This window comes from Solea senegalensis, linkage group LG18 (genome assembly GCF_019176455.1).
Source record: "Solea senegalensis isolate Sse05_10M linkage group LG18, IFAPA_SoseM_1, whole genome shotgun sequence".
Classification (NCBI taxonomy): domain Eukaryota; kingdom Metazoa; phylum Chordata; class Actinopteri; order Pleuronectiformes; family Soleidae; genus Solea; species Solea senegalensis.
This window is the reverse complement of record NC_058041.1, coordinates 8676494-8693492: the sequence shown is the minus strand read 5'-3', so window position 1 is coordinate 8693492 and position 16999 is coordinate 8676494. Positions and strand designations below refer to the sequence as shown.

At 40.9% G+C, this 16999-nt stretch overlaps 1 protein-coding gene across 6 annotated transcripts in view; it reads left to right on the top strand.

Annotated features, from left to right (window-relative positions):
• Positions 1–3023: 3023 nt before the first annotated feature.
• Positions 3024–16999, top strand: part of tanc2b (tetratricopeptide repeat, ankyrin repeat and coiled-coil containing 2b) — a 117944-nt gene continuing 103968 nt past the window's right edge. For all 6 annotated transcript variants that reach the window (XM_044014162.1, XM_044014163.1, XM_044014160.1 and 3 more), the window contains exons 1-2: positions 3024–3115; positions 16872–16988. The gene's annotated coding sequence lies outside the window, so the exon portion shown is untranslated. The remainder of the gene's footprint in view (positions 3116–16871; positions 16989–16999) is intronic.

Here is a 16999-nt window from a genome sequence, read left to right as displayed (position 1 = left end):
AAAAGATTACATTGATGAGGGAAAAAAAAGAACACTTTAGTGGGTCATTTAACTGCTACTGCAGTGTGACCCCGTGAAGCTCACACTTAAAAAGGCAAAGGTTACACTCGTAGTTGATCCTAGACAGGCTGTTGAAGAAGGTATAGTCTGTCACTGGTGCATGAGTAAAGAGAGACTCAGTGTTTACTGAAAAAGGAGTGGCGACGCTGAGCAGGAGAAAACTGCAGTTATCTGAATACATGCTGGTCATGAATTAATCACAAAATAAAAATAAGCACATTACAGTTAAGGTCAGAGAAGTGTGTCTGTGTAGATCCTCATTCATCCAGGTCATAGTAAAAATGGTAAATGCTTCGTATTTATATTTATTTAGCACCACTTAACGCTGATTTACACTGCAGTTTTGCCATTCATCCATTCACACCGATTGACAGACACATACATTCAGCACAAACATTTCAAAAATCAACACGTCAGTGCGTCAGATCGGTATTTAATTCACTTCATCGGAAAGAATCAGCAAGTAATATCGTGTTGAATAAAAAGGTATTTAAAACAGACAATCACAAGTCATTGTCAATGATAGAAGAATATAATCAATACCAATTGTTGATCCTTCAAATAAACAATGTATATTAGTTAAATTATGATAAATTACACAGGTGCCTCACATGTTTACATCGGTCAGCTCAAGGCCAGTGAACTCCTATGCCACGTTGATGCACTGTGTGTAGTTAGTTTTGCTCCCTGATTGTAATTCTGGCTGATAGGCCTGTAATTTTATTGACTGATTGAGGAGGAGGTCAGACTAATGTCTGACTCTGGCCAACCTTTTGTCCATCTATCATTTCAAATGGCAAACGCCAGGGGAGAGGAATTGAAGTTTGATTGGCATCGACCTTGTTTCCCTTGACTAATTATGAATGATTTAGGTATTAGTTCCTCTTTTCATCATAAATTATTCATTATACCGGCCTTCCAACCCCCCCACACTATTCTGAGTATGCACTGGAGCTGAGCAGCGTCGGTGGAAAACTGACTGATGCTCGAAATACTGTAATGGTAATCCCAAAGGTGGAGTGATATGACATGTATAGAATATTTATATAAGTGTATTTTTGTACCATATGTGACTGCAATCTGTTGCAGACTGCAAAACAGTTTATTGGTTGGGACACCACATTTTCTAACAGAAATCTACTGGCTGATAAATTCAAAGTGATTTCTTTTTCACATTTTTGGCTAGATATATCTATGGGGCCTGCACCTTCTGCAGCATGCACCCAGATACTGTCTGCCATTTTTTATGAACTTGTTTCTTTGAACACTCTGGGTCTGTAACAGGCAATTATTCGATAAGGTTTGGATCATGTTGATTTTGTGTTAAACTTCAGCAATATATTTGGCTTTTCAAATAATGAAAATGACTTGGAAGACCGTGTAACCTGTTAGCCAAGCTCTATATTCATAAGAAAAGTGTTAAAAGTCAAGCCCTACATTTTATGCCTTCAGTTAAACCTAACCCTCCTGTAAGAGAAAAGCGGCAAAATCATTGACTATGAGCTCCACATTTATTATCTAAATTTACTGTTAAATTAGAATCTGTGGCATTGTCTGTACCAGAGCTTCTTCAACTTTTATACAGGGACCCACTTTGTAAAGATGATAAATTACTTTCACTATATAAATTGTGACAAGACCAATGAACAGGTAAACCAGCCATTTCCAGCATATGTCTGTTTAATAAATGAAACACAATTGCAATTTACACACATTCATTTATGTGTTATTTACTTAAAGATCCAGTGTGTAACAATTTACAAATTTCTGTCTATATTCTGAAGTCACGTTAAATCACGCGAGTTTCTGTGAGATCCCAAATTGACGGGATCGTCTAGTCTGTGCTTCCTCAGGATTAAAACATTGAAAATCTGTTACAAAGTTTGTTGTGTCGCCAGTTTGTTGTGTTTTTACAAAATCAAGTCAGATTTAAAAATCCACTCGTGTGGGGGCAGGCCTAAGAATAATAAACAGCAGAGAGTGTAAGAGGGTTGTGAGAGTGCTTACATCTTTCGTATGCTAAGGCCACTGTAGTTTCCTGATGCGCTTAGGAAAGGGAGTGCTGGGCTATGTCTGTTGCTGTCTGCAGTCACGACAAGGGTCTGGCTGCAGCCTGTCTCGCTCACAGCACATCCCAGATATTCTTGGCAGTCTCACATGAGCTGTCACAAATTCCTACACACTGGATCTTTAAATAAAAGCCTGCAAATCTAATTGCAACACATATATGTGGGTCCTGACCCAGTCTCTGGAAATGACTGTTTCATACCAGTGCGTAGTTTTTATTATTATTATTATTATTATTATTATTATTATTGTTATTATAATTGTTATGATTATTTTTATTTTATTTTAGCTATTATAGCTATTCATTATATAAATGTAGTGTATTTTTGGGACGTACTCTTATTTTGGTTTCGGGGCCTTGAACGTGACAACCCCGTTGGTGCTTTTATTTTGAAAAGGAGACCCCGGAAATCGTGTGTTGGATAGCTTTCACGGACTTGACGCAGTGATAGGCAGGTCAGCAGCAGCAACAGCAGCAGCTCCATGTTGCGGCGCTGCGTGGCACTGGGCACCGACTGTCTCTGACTGCACCACACACACACACACACACGCACACACGCACGGAACAGGCATACTTACGCACATGTTGTCAACGGCCGCGACACTTGGCTCACTCTGCGGGTGAGAAGAAGCCGTCAGCCCGGTCACTGCTGCCTACTGCAGAGCGAGTCTGCGCCTTCTTATACGACCCGTGAGAGTCGCAGCTGTGCGCGTCTTCTTCTGCCTCTACACTGGATGCAGCCGCTCGGATCGGTGCTGTTAACGCTTCTCCGGACCGATTGGCAACGTGAAGACGAGTGGTCGACTTCTTGGACCGTGGAGCCGCGCAGTGAGCGCTGCAGCAGCAGCAGCAGCAGCAGCAACAGCAGCAACAGCAGCAGACACTGTATAGGAGCAACAGCAGCAGTAGCAGCGGCAGCAGCAGCAGAGGAGGCACTGATGTGATGCCAAAGCTGGTCAGAAAAACAAAGGTTCAAGTCTGAATCAGGTAATCTGTGCTTTTTGTTTTCTCCCCAACGGCAACTTCTGCCGATCCTCAACTAGTTTGTCATGTTCAAGTTAATCTGAGAAATGCCACTGATCCTTTCTTTTTGTTTGAAGTGTCAGTTTCAGCAGCCGATCTATAACCTTTAATGCCTATTTATTGCTGTTGTTCATATAGGCAAAGCGCACCCAGGCAGCTAAGCCAATAAACACCCCACCAGTAGTGTTTAATGAGATTGACTCAAAAGGTCCTTTGTGCACAATAACAAGCCATTTTTCCTCAGCAAACTGGAACATGTCTGGGGTTTTTCTTTAATGTATTTTGTGAAAATGATCTGTGCAACACATTGTTGTGTGTTTTTCTTTAATTATATTGTTCATTGGTGATAATCTGTCACACATACACACACACATACAGACTTCACTGGGCAGGGAGGCTGCTGCAAGATTTGCTGTAAAACAGAATCCTTTCTGCAGCATGGTAAAGGTGTATTAGTATAGCTGCAACGATTAATCGTTTATTCATTGGTTATTATATAAATCGCCAAACACTTGTTTTCTGATTTAAGCTTTTTAAATATAAGCATTATCTGGTTTCTTTGGTCCTCTGTGACAGTTAACTGGATATCTTTGGCCTGTGGACGTTGTCATTTTTTAGGTCTGAGAATCACATTTTGCACCATTTTCTGCATTTTTTTTCTTTTAAACGAAAAAAGTGATTCATTGAGGAAATGATAGACGGATTAATCCGTTAAGAAAATCGTTAGTTGCAGTCTTCGGTGTGTGGTGAATATAGTCTATTTTGGGTTACACACATGGGACAATTAGAAGCTACTTTTCCCCCTGTGTGCACCCTATATTTAACCTATACATCATAAGAAAGAAGGGGTTTGCCCACCCAAACAACATACTGTCCATAAAGTGAAGAGGTTTATATGGAAGAAGCTGTTCTTACTTGTTCAGTGGCTTCGGGCCAGCACCTACCTCACTCCGCACAGCCTATTATCTGACATCTGGTCCTTCTCGACAGGGTCTTATGTGCTAATAGTATGTTTCGACAAAAGGCTGTTAATCTGGGTAATGCCTGTTGTTTGCAAGGGAAAATACTTATTTCCTGATGATCACCATACGCCACTTTTTATAGTGGAAAATAGTTGGATGGGGGATGTTGTGAGAAGTGAGGAACCATGGCAGTTGTTTTAGGATGTTTCTTGTTACTCGGATAGGATTGAACATGGGAGCGGTTTTGTAGAATAGCAAAACTGTCACTGAGGAAAAGGTTTATATATATATATATATCTTTTTTCCGAGCTTGTTTACACACTCAATCATGAGGTATGGCTTTGTGATGTAGACTTTGTGAGAGGAAAAAAAATAGGTCTGCAGAATGGTAAGATTTGAGTTCCAACACTCATGGTTTTTGTATGAGGCTGGAGATGCCTGCTGTCTTCGCTGTACTTTTTTTATTCAAGTTCTTGGTTGTCAGCTCGACTCGGCGTAGATAAAAGACATTCATCCTCAAAGCTTTCTCTCATCACATCAGTGACATGTGCTAGTTTTGCTTCTCTCTTGCTATCCCAGCCCCTGGTACACATCTGTGTGTTCACTGTGTGGATCTTTTCTATTATGAAAACATGATGTATTTTTTCTCCCCCATCTTTAGTCGACCGTTCCTAAACTTTATGTCTTTCATTGTTATCTCTTTCTGACAAGGCCTTGTTTTCCAAGGCCTGAGCCAAAATGGTTCCTCCTGTCACACTCACTGAGAGGACAGAAGTTAAAATTAAAAAGACTCGGCTGCCGCATGTGATCAAAGGAAACAGCCTTCAGTCTCACTCTGTTCTTCTTCAGAAACCTGCATTATAAATAAAACACGCCACAAATCTTTTAATACAAACTTATTAAAAGTAGCCACTCTCAACTCTAAATGTCAGTATTGCACCAGTTCGAATGCACTTTGTTGTGTGATAAATTATGCAGGTCTGTTTGAATTGTAAGTAATTCAGTGTAAACATTTCATGAATTCTTAGTTTGTGTCTCAATGACTAATCCTCATCAGGAATGTCGGAAATACACAAGCCGTTAAGTGACATTAAAGTGTAGATTTTTCTTACACCAATGGATATCTGTCAGTTAGTACAAGCATCCAGATATTTTTATTGTGTTTCTATGGAACACCTGCTGTATGTGCCTCAGTGGTTACGCTGTCATCCCATGAAGAACAACAGCATCGGAGGTTTCAGAAAGCAATGTTTTTCTTTTTGGTATAAGGTGAGATTAAAGAACACTGACTATAGTCTCGATAGATCATCATTTAATGCACTCATTTTTGCATAATGCGTGAAAGCACATTCTTATTCATTGGGTCTCAGGAAGTCACTGATTAATTGAGGAGAGCGGATGAGGACGGCTGGGATAAAATTGGTACATCAAATGAAAAAAAAAAAAAAAGTCCTTTTTGTGAAAAAATAAAAACATTTACAGACTGTTAGACAATACCGTTCAAGTTTTATCACGTTTAAACCCCTTTAATGTTTCTTTTGAAGTCACGGCAGCTGTTTATAGACTCTTATATACCGTTAATGAACGTATTCTCCATATCTGACAGTGTATTTTGTATTATTTTTTAAAGTTGCTGGGGTTAATTAAGAGACTTCAAGCAGTGCAAGACTGTTCCTTCAGATATGAAAAGGTCTGTTTTTTAATGAGGCAAAAATGGCTCTTCTGGTTTGCATCCACGGCCGAGCCAGACAGCACTGGGGGTTGCTCTCTGAATCCTATCGGCTCTGAAAATGTGAGAGTATTTCCTGCATGGGGAATAAAGGTGTCGTCCGCAGGGATATTTCTGATTCATGCCACTGAGTGCTGATGCGAATTGCGGCCTTTTAATGCTGGTTTTTAATCGGGAAAAGCGGTCAAAGAAACCAGAAAGGCCTTTTGGGGAAACTAATGCTTGGCTTTTCAGTTTTTTTAATGCACAAAAACAGACACGTATGTGTGCACTGTAGCATGAATAGCATGATCATCACTAGAAAAAAAAAATTACAGGGTAAAGGGAATAGAAATTGATATTTTGCTCCTAATTTATTTCCTTCTTGGCCAGTAACTTAATTTAAGCCTGCATGAGTGGGGAAGGCATTCATATTAGAAATGCAAGGCAAGGCGGACTTTGACCAGAGTTGATGAATGGCTGCAGGTAAAACACAAGTACACCAACATATATATAAAAAATACATCTTCAGTCTCATTTAAAAAACTGCCTCCTGTTAACGAGGGACAGGTTGTACGCAGGCATGTCCCCCATTTTCTGCTGTGGCCCTTTGAGTATGTAATAATGATGCAGAAAACGGCTCCATTCTGTGTTGTTAGTGAACAGACTCTGACGTAAGTGGCCAATTTCCTCTCTGGATTTTCACCTCCTCCGTCATAGGAATATTGCACTAGTTTTCTCATGGTTATCCTTTCGTCTGCTGTACTGCTGGGGGTCAGGGACGTTCATTGAGACCCGATTGGCACATTCCTCACCTAGTTGTGTGACAAAGTCTTTGACTATAGTTCAAGGTCTTGTGTTAGGGTATCAGCCGGTTGACGTTCTTCTGGGGTATGATTTTTTTTTTCCCGCAAGTGCCACTTCACACAGCTCTCTGTTGCTTTGTTATTGCAAGAGAGTGATTTCAGCAAAGCCACGAGTGAGTGGTGCAGTGTGTATGGGAAGGTCTGTCATTTCGAAAAAAAAATAAACGCCTAAACAGAATAAATTGGAAGAAAGGTGCTGGTGAGACTGTGTCGTATTTCGTGTACACGCTGTTGCCTGTTCTTCTTCAAAGAGGTTGAATATACACCTTAAAAAATAATCCAGCAGCTCAACCAAAAATACAGCACAGGATCAAAGTGTTTCAGTGCTTCAGTGTTTTCATCTGCTGTGTCTTATTATATGTACGCCTCCTTATGGTTCCATAACAATAACTCAGAGCACCGCATCAATATATCATAACTTGAGGTTAATGTTTTATTTTCACTTCATATTTGAGTCTGTCTGCTACACAGCGTTGCATTTTGTATATCTGGCAGAAGCATGTGTTCCGTTGCCATGAATGGTAACTATTTATGTCCCAGTAGAGGCGGTGTGTAACAAGATCTGCTGTTTCGAGTCAGTGCAGATAAAAGGCTGAGGGCCTGTTTGGAGCAAGGGTTATTGCAGCCTATTTGTCTAACTTTTATTTGCACCTCCAGATTAAAACCTACATCTCATTTCTAAAACATGCAGATATCTCAAATGCATAAATATGGTTACTTTGACCATGGTGTGTGTGTGTGTGTGTGTGTGTGTAACACCTACTTCAACTTCTAATAATCATAATCATAGTCAAAATCATGGTAGTAATCAGAATGGCCTTGCTGGCACACAGTGATTTGAGCGATCAACTACAAACAAGGCTTTGAAAACAGTGGAAAGCCAATTGGTGTAAATGGAGTACAGCTGTTGGCTCAGGTGGCATGTGAATGCCCTGCAGTAGAATTCCAAGTGGTGCTCTGTTGTTGTGATGTCCTGGTGTAGACGTTGAAAATAATCTTTAAAAAGCTAATCAGGCCGGAAAGATGCTGACGCGCAGCGACACGTTCAAACCCATGTATTTGTGTGTGTGAACGTGGCTCGAGACCAGAGGCTTGTTCTTGCTGAGCCCGGGATGTGTGGGAAGTAATTCCCAGCCTTTTCCCCGTAGTTAGCACAGATATATTTCATATTGGCAGTTACTGCTGTGACTGGAGACTCTGTTGCTGCATTGCAGCTTTTAATGAAATAAAGTTAATCACTTCTCTCTCTAGACGAGCAGAAGTAGTACATGTAATATTTTAGAAGTGCTACCACTTAAATTACATGACATTACGTGATTCTGCCAAGATGGCCGCGACTCTTGGATAACAAAGGCTGGCTAGACGCCTGAATTCAATCAGTCTGCCACTCAAACTTTACTCTTGGGAGCCTAGGATCCCTGTTAGCCTATTAGGCAGCTGCTTGATCTGGCCCCAGCTGCTGATGTCAGATGAATAGCAAAGTATCCATCATGAAAGCTGGAGCAACAGCTATGATACCAGCAACACTCAGTTTGCTATGTTGTCGGGGATAACGCTGACCTCTGTGACTCCATCAATTTTTATGGATGAAAATGGAGGTTTACATCTGCCACTGAAGCTTTATTATCCAGCTGTTTCTGATCTCCTGGTCCTGTTCAGACAACATGTGTCCTCAGTGAAGTCGTCACAGTATATGACAAATCATGCCTGGCATTAAAATGGATGCTGGACGACTCTCCTGCGACTGCACGAGATTGGATTTAGCTTTCTTATGCCCTTTTATTCAAATACACACAGATGATTAGGCATGGGCGCTAATATCTTCTGTCATAAGCTGTTTTAATGACTCGTCCTGGTCGCGTTTGAGCAACACGACTCCTCCCCTGTAGGTCGGTGCACGCCGTCAGTCGGCAGTGTTTTCAATGGTTTTGTTGGCCAAGGGAGGTGACATTTTAGAGCTGTAATCACAATACTGTGATACTGTGAGACCTGGATATTTTCACCCAAGGCTACCACGCCACCAGAATCCCATATCATCCTATGCCTTCTGACGTCATGTCTGTTCATGAGAACAGAATAGTTAAGCCTGACTGTACTAATGTGTCAGGTGGAAATGTGTGCATGTGAGCGTGTGTGTTCACCTTTTCTGACATAAACACTGACCTTGTTAGGATCGGTAGTCCTCAACGGGACCAAAACCAGATTCTAATATGGCAGAATATCATTCCTGAGAAATGTTTAGTGCTAAGGATTGAATTGGGGGTAGGTTAGGGTTAGGCATTAACTTGTTATGGTTAAGGTTTGTTAAAGGATAACACTTTTAGGAATCGTTTGTTTGGTTTGCTGTGACATATGCTGTCTAGGTAGAATGTTGTGTTTTTTTTGTGGCACGGACCCAAAACCAGAAGTTACATAGTGTCAAAACTAGTAAATGGAGACATGCTCAGGCTTCGACAGAAGCGCTATTCATGACAATCGTGGGTGCCTTCTGATTTTAGGCTGATTATATGGCCAAACTGTCCTGTAGTGTGAGGGGTAATAAGATACAAATTTAACATCATCAAACACATCGGAGTCTTCCAGAAGTATTATATGCATTCCCCATGCATGTGTGATATTGAGTTGACCGGGAAACAGATGTTGCATACTTTTGTTTAGAACCGTAACTAGTACAAACCAAGTTGATTCCGTCTTCTCAGCTGCGATTTGTTTTTCTCAGCACAAAAACCGACAGTCGCAGACAGTCCACCGCCATCACTGTTTATATTCTGAAGTCACGTTAAGTCACACGTTTCTGTGAGATCCCAAATCCCTGGAATCGTTTGATTAAACGCCAAGTGTGTGGCCCCGCGTCGTCTGGTCTGTGCTTTCTCAGGATTTAAAAATGTAGAAAATCACTTACAAAGTCTGTTGTGTCTGTGGTCTCCCACGTCCGATTTGAAAATCCTCCAGTGTGGGGCGGGCTTTGGTCGGTGTGCCACCAACATAATCTTGGGCGCATTACTTGAAGGTTGAATTCCTTCATTGTGTTGTATAAATTACAGGTCGGCACAGGGTTCCTGTTCCTGTCAGTTACAACATGGTGTCACTTTTAGCAGATAATCACGGACTTTGCTATCCGTCATTTTAATGTGCTGTAATAGGTTCATCACAAGATAAATGGGGTTACCACCATGTCAACTCCGTAATGCCAGTGCACTGACACTGCTGCTGCCAAGGCTAATGTGTAATGTGATCTGTGGGCTTGCATGAAGTTGTCAATGAAACACTAGCGCTCTGTCATATCTAAATAGCTCCACTGTGTCTCTGCTGCTCAGTTAGCAGTGGGAGATGGGCCTCAGCTCTGTGATGTGAAGCACCATTAGTGGGCTAACTTCATTATAATTTGCCAGGCATTTGTGTGTCTGTAGAACATAGTGGACACGTTGTTGCAGATACAGCAGCTTCCATTGGCTTTGTTTGCCAAAACAGGGTGTGTTACAATGAGTGTAGGAGTGAAGAAATGAAAGGATTTTCTGAAAAGTAGCATTGTTTTGGGTCTGTTTTCAAAGATGCCTTTTGTATTATGAAACAAGAACGCATGAGTAGCTGTGAATCTAAGTAGGGTAGCCCGCGATTTAAGGAGAGGAGTCCGACATAAGTGGAGAGGCTTGTGATGTGACTTTAATGATCATGATTTACAAACAAACCTCAGCTGCTGCAATTATGTCTATTACACGAGCCTCTTCTGGCTTGTTTTGTCAACTATTGCTACTTTTATTTCCACAATTCCATCTCTTTGTGGAGTGACAGAAAGTGACCAGTTTGCAGTGTGGTGCTACACCAACTTTACCAACTTTTAATTTCTTTTTAAATATTCACTGTTTTTGTTCAAACATGCCTCAGAGCTGACGGCATTTCTTCCTGACGTCTGATAAAAGGCACGTGTTGGGGTTTATCTTGATTGCGATATTCCATCCTTATCAATCTGTGAAGGCTTACATCAACCAGGTCTTCGGGTCTTCATTCCACCTGCATAGTTTCACATGTCTACGTTGATTATGATCTGGACTATTATGAAATGTCTTCTGTGTATGATGGCAGTCAAGACACTGTGTGTAACCAGGAGCTAGAAGAGAGTTATTGATGATGAAAATGAATCAACAGCCATTTTAAGGTTTATTAAGTGGATTTGATTTGATTGCCAAAGAAATTAAGGCTTTTTTTTGTGTGAAAAAAGGAATTTGGAGGAATTTGACTTTGTTTGTGTCATATTAGGGCCGCACAGTGGCACATGAGACTAGCACTCTTGTCTCTACAGCAAGAAGATTACTGGTTCCCATCCTGGTCTGGGCCTGTTCTCCCCGTGTGTGGGTGTTCTCTGGTTTTCTCCCATAGAGATTAATTGGATACTCTAAATAGTGGGTGAGAATGTGACAGTGATTGGTTGTTTGTCTGTGTGTTGGCCTTACAATGGCCTGGTGACCTGTCCAGGGTGTACCCCCACCTTCTGCCCTATATCAGCTGGGATTTGGCCCCAGTGGCCCCTTGACCCTCAAGTGGAAGACAATGAATGAATGTATGATATTGTTAGTGTTTGTTTTTTCCAACCACATTATTATACGAAAGCTGAGTTGTTTTTTTTTATTATTCCTTTAACTTAACATGGGCATTTTTCTGTGTCACATGAAACTTGTTTACAATGTTTGAAATACGTTTACCAAATATAACTGAATTACAGTCCCACAAATAATTATATAATTAACCAAATCACAGCCCACTGTAGTTGCCCATGTTCTGGTTACTGTCAGTCTGAAGTCCTTGGTGCGATGTGGCACAGCGTACAAACTGTTTTTTTGCTACACATTTGTGTTTTACTCAAGCTGCTTTGACTCAAGCAAGCAAGCAAGCGCATGCAGATCCAACTCTGTTTTCTAAGTTCAACTGAATGTTACATGATTGACCACAATCCCTCCAGCTGTATGGGTTTGTGGATGAACAGTCTGTCTGTGGGATCTTCACAGTGGTTTTAAGTATAATGCTCCTAGTTTAACGCTTAATTCAATCCTGCAAATGTGTAAATGCAGATATTGTACTGTACAAGTGCCCTTTTTAAAAAAGATTAGTCAGTTTTATGTGATGGTCTTGCTGACAGCCTCCATACACAGTGCCCGGGTGGCTTGTGTTTAAGGTAGGGGAGCGGTCTACCGCTTAGCTCCTAGTCGCCATAATACGTCCTTGTCCAGGCATGAGAGTTCATTGTGTTAGCGTTCCGAACAAAGAGTCCCTTCTGAGTTTGCCTAAAAATACTATACACCACCTCTGCCCCAAAACTACACACCATGGCAGGGATAAAGAGGAGCTGCGCAAGGCTGGGTGGGTAAACAAACGTGCAGCGCACACACGGGTGAATGCATTTCATTTGACTGGGCTTTTTTCCCCTGCAGACTTTGTGACATGTTTTAGCAGTAAAAGCACAGGTGTCGCCGATATGATCACTAACAATGTCTGCGCCCCGAAACTGAGGCAAGCTGTATGGAATTGAGCTAATCAATCAATATTATTTACACCTGTGATTTTCCTACTGCGACCCGTCAAAGGCTTACTTCTACTTGACTCCCTCACAGAGGTAAATGGTAAATGCACTTCCTTTATCTCTATGTCTGTCTGGCAGCTGATGACTGTGGTTACTTGTTAATCTCCGCCCTTAGCGGCATCAGTAAAGTGTTGCTCTCACATGAATGCATCAACAGTTCTAATTCAATAAATGATCTGGATAGTGCAATGTAATGTGTTGCACTGAAACTGGCTAATGTGGCTAATGAGTATTCTTACTGTTGGTACGCTCTCTCTCTCTCTCTATCGACTAATGACTTGCAACACATAATCTTTATAGTGTGATTTTTCTACTTTAACTTCAATAGTCTGAGCACTTCCTTCATCGCTGAATTCAATTATTGGAGCCTCTGGAAGAATAAATCTGTTGTGCACTTTACCATAGCATCCTTTTTGTTTTATTAAAGCTTTTGTTTCACCAGTGTCGGTAAACGTTTTTGCTTTTACTGTATCTCTGAGACAATTCCCTGAATGTTGCTCTGACAGCACTGAAGGAACACGGCCAACCTTCCGTCAAGGTAAGGGTCGTCCATGTGTCACAGTGGGTGATGGGACGCTAGAGGGTCTGCCATTTCGAAACACCTTAATTAGCCTCTAATTGATATCCAGCTGAAGACCCCGCTGTGTTAATGCCAGTTCAAACAGAACTATATTATTTAGTCAGGAAGGCGCAGAATGCCCTAAAGCATTCATTTTTTAACTTGTGTCACAGAGGTAATGAGAACCAGTGACACTAGTTATATATTGTCAGTTTTTTTAAAATTATATATAATATAATATGTATAAAATGGATAACGTGGATACATTTAGACATTTTATTTGATGTTAAACTAGTCATTGAACATTGACTTTTTCTGTGTGTGTGAAACCGAGCGAGAGACTCATTTTACTGTACATTCCATGACCATGTTAGTGTCATTATTAAGGTGAAGTAATACCTCCCCTCCCTCTTCATGAGCTGTAACCACTGTAATGAGATGAAGGTGATTTAAAGGCTTTTGCCCCTTCAGGCCGTAGTTGTGTACATTTTTAATTAATCTTGATCTACACTGAACAAGTGCATGAAATAGCAGGGGCTGTTAAAGAGTCTCCTGGCTCTTTATGCATCGATGAGTGCACCCTGTGTATTTGTAAGCATTTAAATTTGTTGAAAGTTGATCCCTGTTACTTCAGTGTGCTCTGATAACGGCTTGACAATCTGTCATTCAGAGCTTGTACCTGTGAGGCTGCTGCTCAGATGTTTCTCTTCTGTTTCTTTTGACAACAAAGTCAAGCACATGTTTTTTTTCTTGATTTCTTTAAGTATAAGTAGGTGTTGGCAGTGGTTGTGCTTTTTCCTGTGTTACTTCAACAGCGCGTGCTGGTTTGCTTCGTTGTGCGATATTATAAAAGGCAGTCCAATGTTGAACCAAGGCCCCAGAAAGAGATGTAGCATTCCTTATTTTGGGCTTGACAGGAAAGGACACTAAGGATGCTGGAGAATGTCACTAAACACCAGAACATTAGGGGTTAGTCAGTAGTGAAATAATGTGACGTGAAATGACACTGCAAAGCAAGAAAATGCATAGTGATCTCTCAAAATGACTTAAGGATATTAGTTTACTATTCATTCATGTCATTTGGTGAGACCATGCTCGTCTGACGAGTATGGTCTGGTTTGAGACCTAACAGGTTGTGTCACCTGTTTTATTAATTTTGCAGTGTTAAAGCATGAGTAGGTGATTCAGTCTACTGTCTGTAAATGAACAATGAAGACACACGTTGTGGCAAAGCTTGGCCCCGTTCATCTTTTATTGCCTAACATAGTAGGACCAGAAAATAACTTTGCAAATGCAAAATAGTGATTTGGTAAAAGAAATGTTATTTGTTTTTATCCAAAAGAGAACAAAATTCACCTAAATCTACTGTGTTTCGTATGACTTAAGAAACAGATTAAATGTGATATTGTTTTAATTGTTAAATTCACAATGTTTTCTATGAAACTCAATTCAGTATGCGTTTTTTCTCATTGGCCCACAGTGGCCTGTTTTACTTCACTGATGTTCAGTGAACAGAAACTGTGGCAAGAGCAAAGGTGGACGCCTTGTTGTGAGCGTGAAGTCTGGTCTAAGCCGTCCAATTTGTTCGAGTGCCTATTTCTCCACCTGGCAGACGGAGTCTCGGAGCAGTGTTTTTCCTCATGATCTCAAGCGGCACAATTTAGCCACAGATTACTCGGCAGACTTTACACAGAGGCATTTGTATCACATGAAAGCTTAAACACTTGTTGCCCATGAGAAGGAGATGAGAGGGAATGCGTGAATGTCATATTTATTAGGCAAAGGGGGATTTGTTAGAGTGTTAGTTGCTTAATTTGTTTCTAATTTCTGGCCTTAGAAGATTACAGACACTCAGTGGACAACGTGTGTGCAGGACTTGATATTTCTCTGTTTTTTTCTTATATGTGCTAGATCTTATTCTTACAGTTCATATCCTTGTAAACCACACAAATAGTGCAGATGGGTCCTGTGCACTTGTGTCTCTTCTAATCATCATCTACCAGAGGGGACAGCTGCCTGCCCTTTGCGACCCTACACGTTTCAAGTGACAAGAGGAACTGACCCGCCGTATTCCTTTGACCTCATTCCATTAGCTGTCTTTATATAGCCTCACTTTTTCACTCGGACATAAAAAATTATATCTCAACAAAACGAAAAAAAACATCTCTGAAAATTGACTAAAATGGACCTACAGAAATCTTACAAACCTTTTATATTTGCTTTAAAGGTCCAGTGTGCAATCACATGATTGGGGTCAGCCCTACAGAGACCACCATGTTTTTACTATAGTCTATAATGGACAAACAAAACATCTCTTGTTGCTAACTGAAGGCACACATGTAAGGGACAGGCGAGGGGAGGGATGTTCAGCTTCAGCATGTTACTTCACTGATAGATGTTGCTAAATTTTACACACTGTGCCTTTAACTCACTGGCAAAGCAAGAAAACAACACATTTATATATAAAAAAATCAAACTGTCACTGACTTTGTTTCTGTTTCTCATTATTGTTGCTCTAACTTATTTAGACTCCTATTGATTGGCTCAGCTTAATTAATGTGTTGGTAAAATTCAGATTAAGTCTTAAGAGGTTTTCCCCACAGAGCGCAGTGCACAAACGTGTGACACCCTTGAGAAAACGTGATTATGCTGTTGCAGTTTGTCAAAAGTAGTCTGTGCACAGATGACTGTGCTCTGCTTCCTTTTAGAATTCCTCATTGTTGTCTTTTTTTTTTTTAATAAAAGGAAGTCAGCTGTATTGACACAGGAGAATATTGTCGAAGCAGAATAGAGGTTTGAAATTGGGGCACCGTTAAGCCTTAAATTAATTTATTTAATACCACTGGGATATGCATTTTTAGCTGGTAAAAAGTTTTTGTTTTCTGGGACATTCTTCTAATAATTCAAGTAGTCACAAAAGGCTAATTAGCTGCCATAATTCACTATCATCTGTGTTTATGCCTCACCACTGCCGATTTAACCAATCATGTTTTTTGTTTTTAAAGATTTCTTTTCACATCATTTGTTTAATTACATATTTTATAAGAGGAAGAAAAATGATGCCGCCAAGGTGCCATTAAAAAGCCCCGTCATTGTGCTGCTTTTGCTTGTTTACACTTACACAAGACCAAACTTAACAGCGCGGAGCATGCCGACGTTCCGGTATGAGAGGTGATAATAGGTAATGGCAAGATGAAATAAAGCAGCAGCATTCCCTCCTTGAATGTAGAAAGAACTGATATGAGAGATAAATGTCAAAAAACTTACGTCATTGTTTTTTGTGAAGTTATTTTAACCTAAAGTACCATAATGGTGTTGCTTGTTACAAATGTTGCAAAGCATAATTATACCAATGAACTCTGAAGCTTATAATGTAGGAAAAAAACCATGTCTTCAGAACAATTGCGCTTTCGTTTGCAGAGCTTGCATTTTCAACCAGGCTCATGTAACCTATCACTTGATGTATGAACACGATATACGAGAGGATGAGATGAAACCACTAGTTATTTTTTGTGGTACGGACCCGAAACCAGAAGTTTACATAGTCAATGCATGCCAATGCAGGTGACGTAGACCTGCTCGGGCTTCGACAGAGGTGACGTTCACCCTGTTGTAAGTCAATGCACCATCAAAATAAGCTTGGAGGTTTGAAGGTTGAAAACGCAAATATGAAATACTGAAATACCTTCTTCCCTCTGTGTTTCTCATCACATGGCCGCTGGCGTCTCCCACACAGAAATGTCAGTGACCCTCTGCCCTCAGTCCTTGGCTCGCACACTTAATGACACAAGGATACGTTTGAGACTGTGTGGCTCCAGATCACAGTCCCTGAATGCAACACTTTATGTTAGAGACACCCCATGAAGAAAGTGACAACCGTCTCTTTGACAATTCACCCTTGTAGCCACCGCAGACATGCGCTGTTGAAGCAAGATCATCAAGACTGAACAGCAGCAGGCCTGCGTCTGCCTTTGCTGCCACTGTGTCTCGGTGCGGGACTTGACATCAGTTAAAGTGTTGTTGTTTTTTCTGTGTGGTTCCCTTTTGTAGAGAACTGTTGGGTGTCCCCTCTGGAGAGGGATCGGGACCGTGGTTCAGCACAGCGACATGTAGCACCTCGCTCACCCTGAAAGCCAGATTTGGAGACCTACCTGCATTCTATTCATGGTGAGTCATGG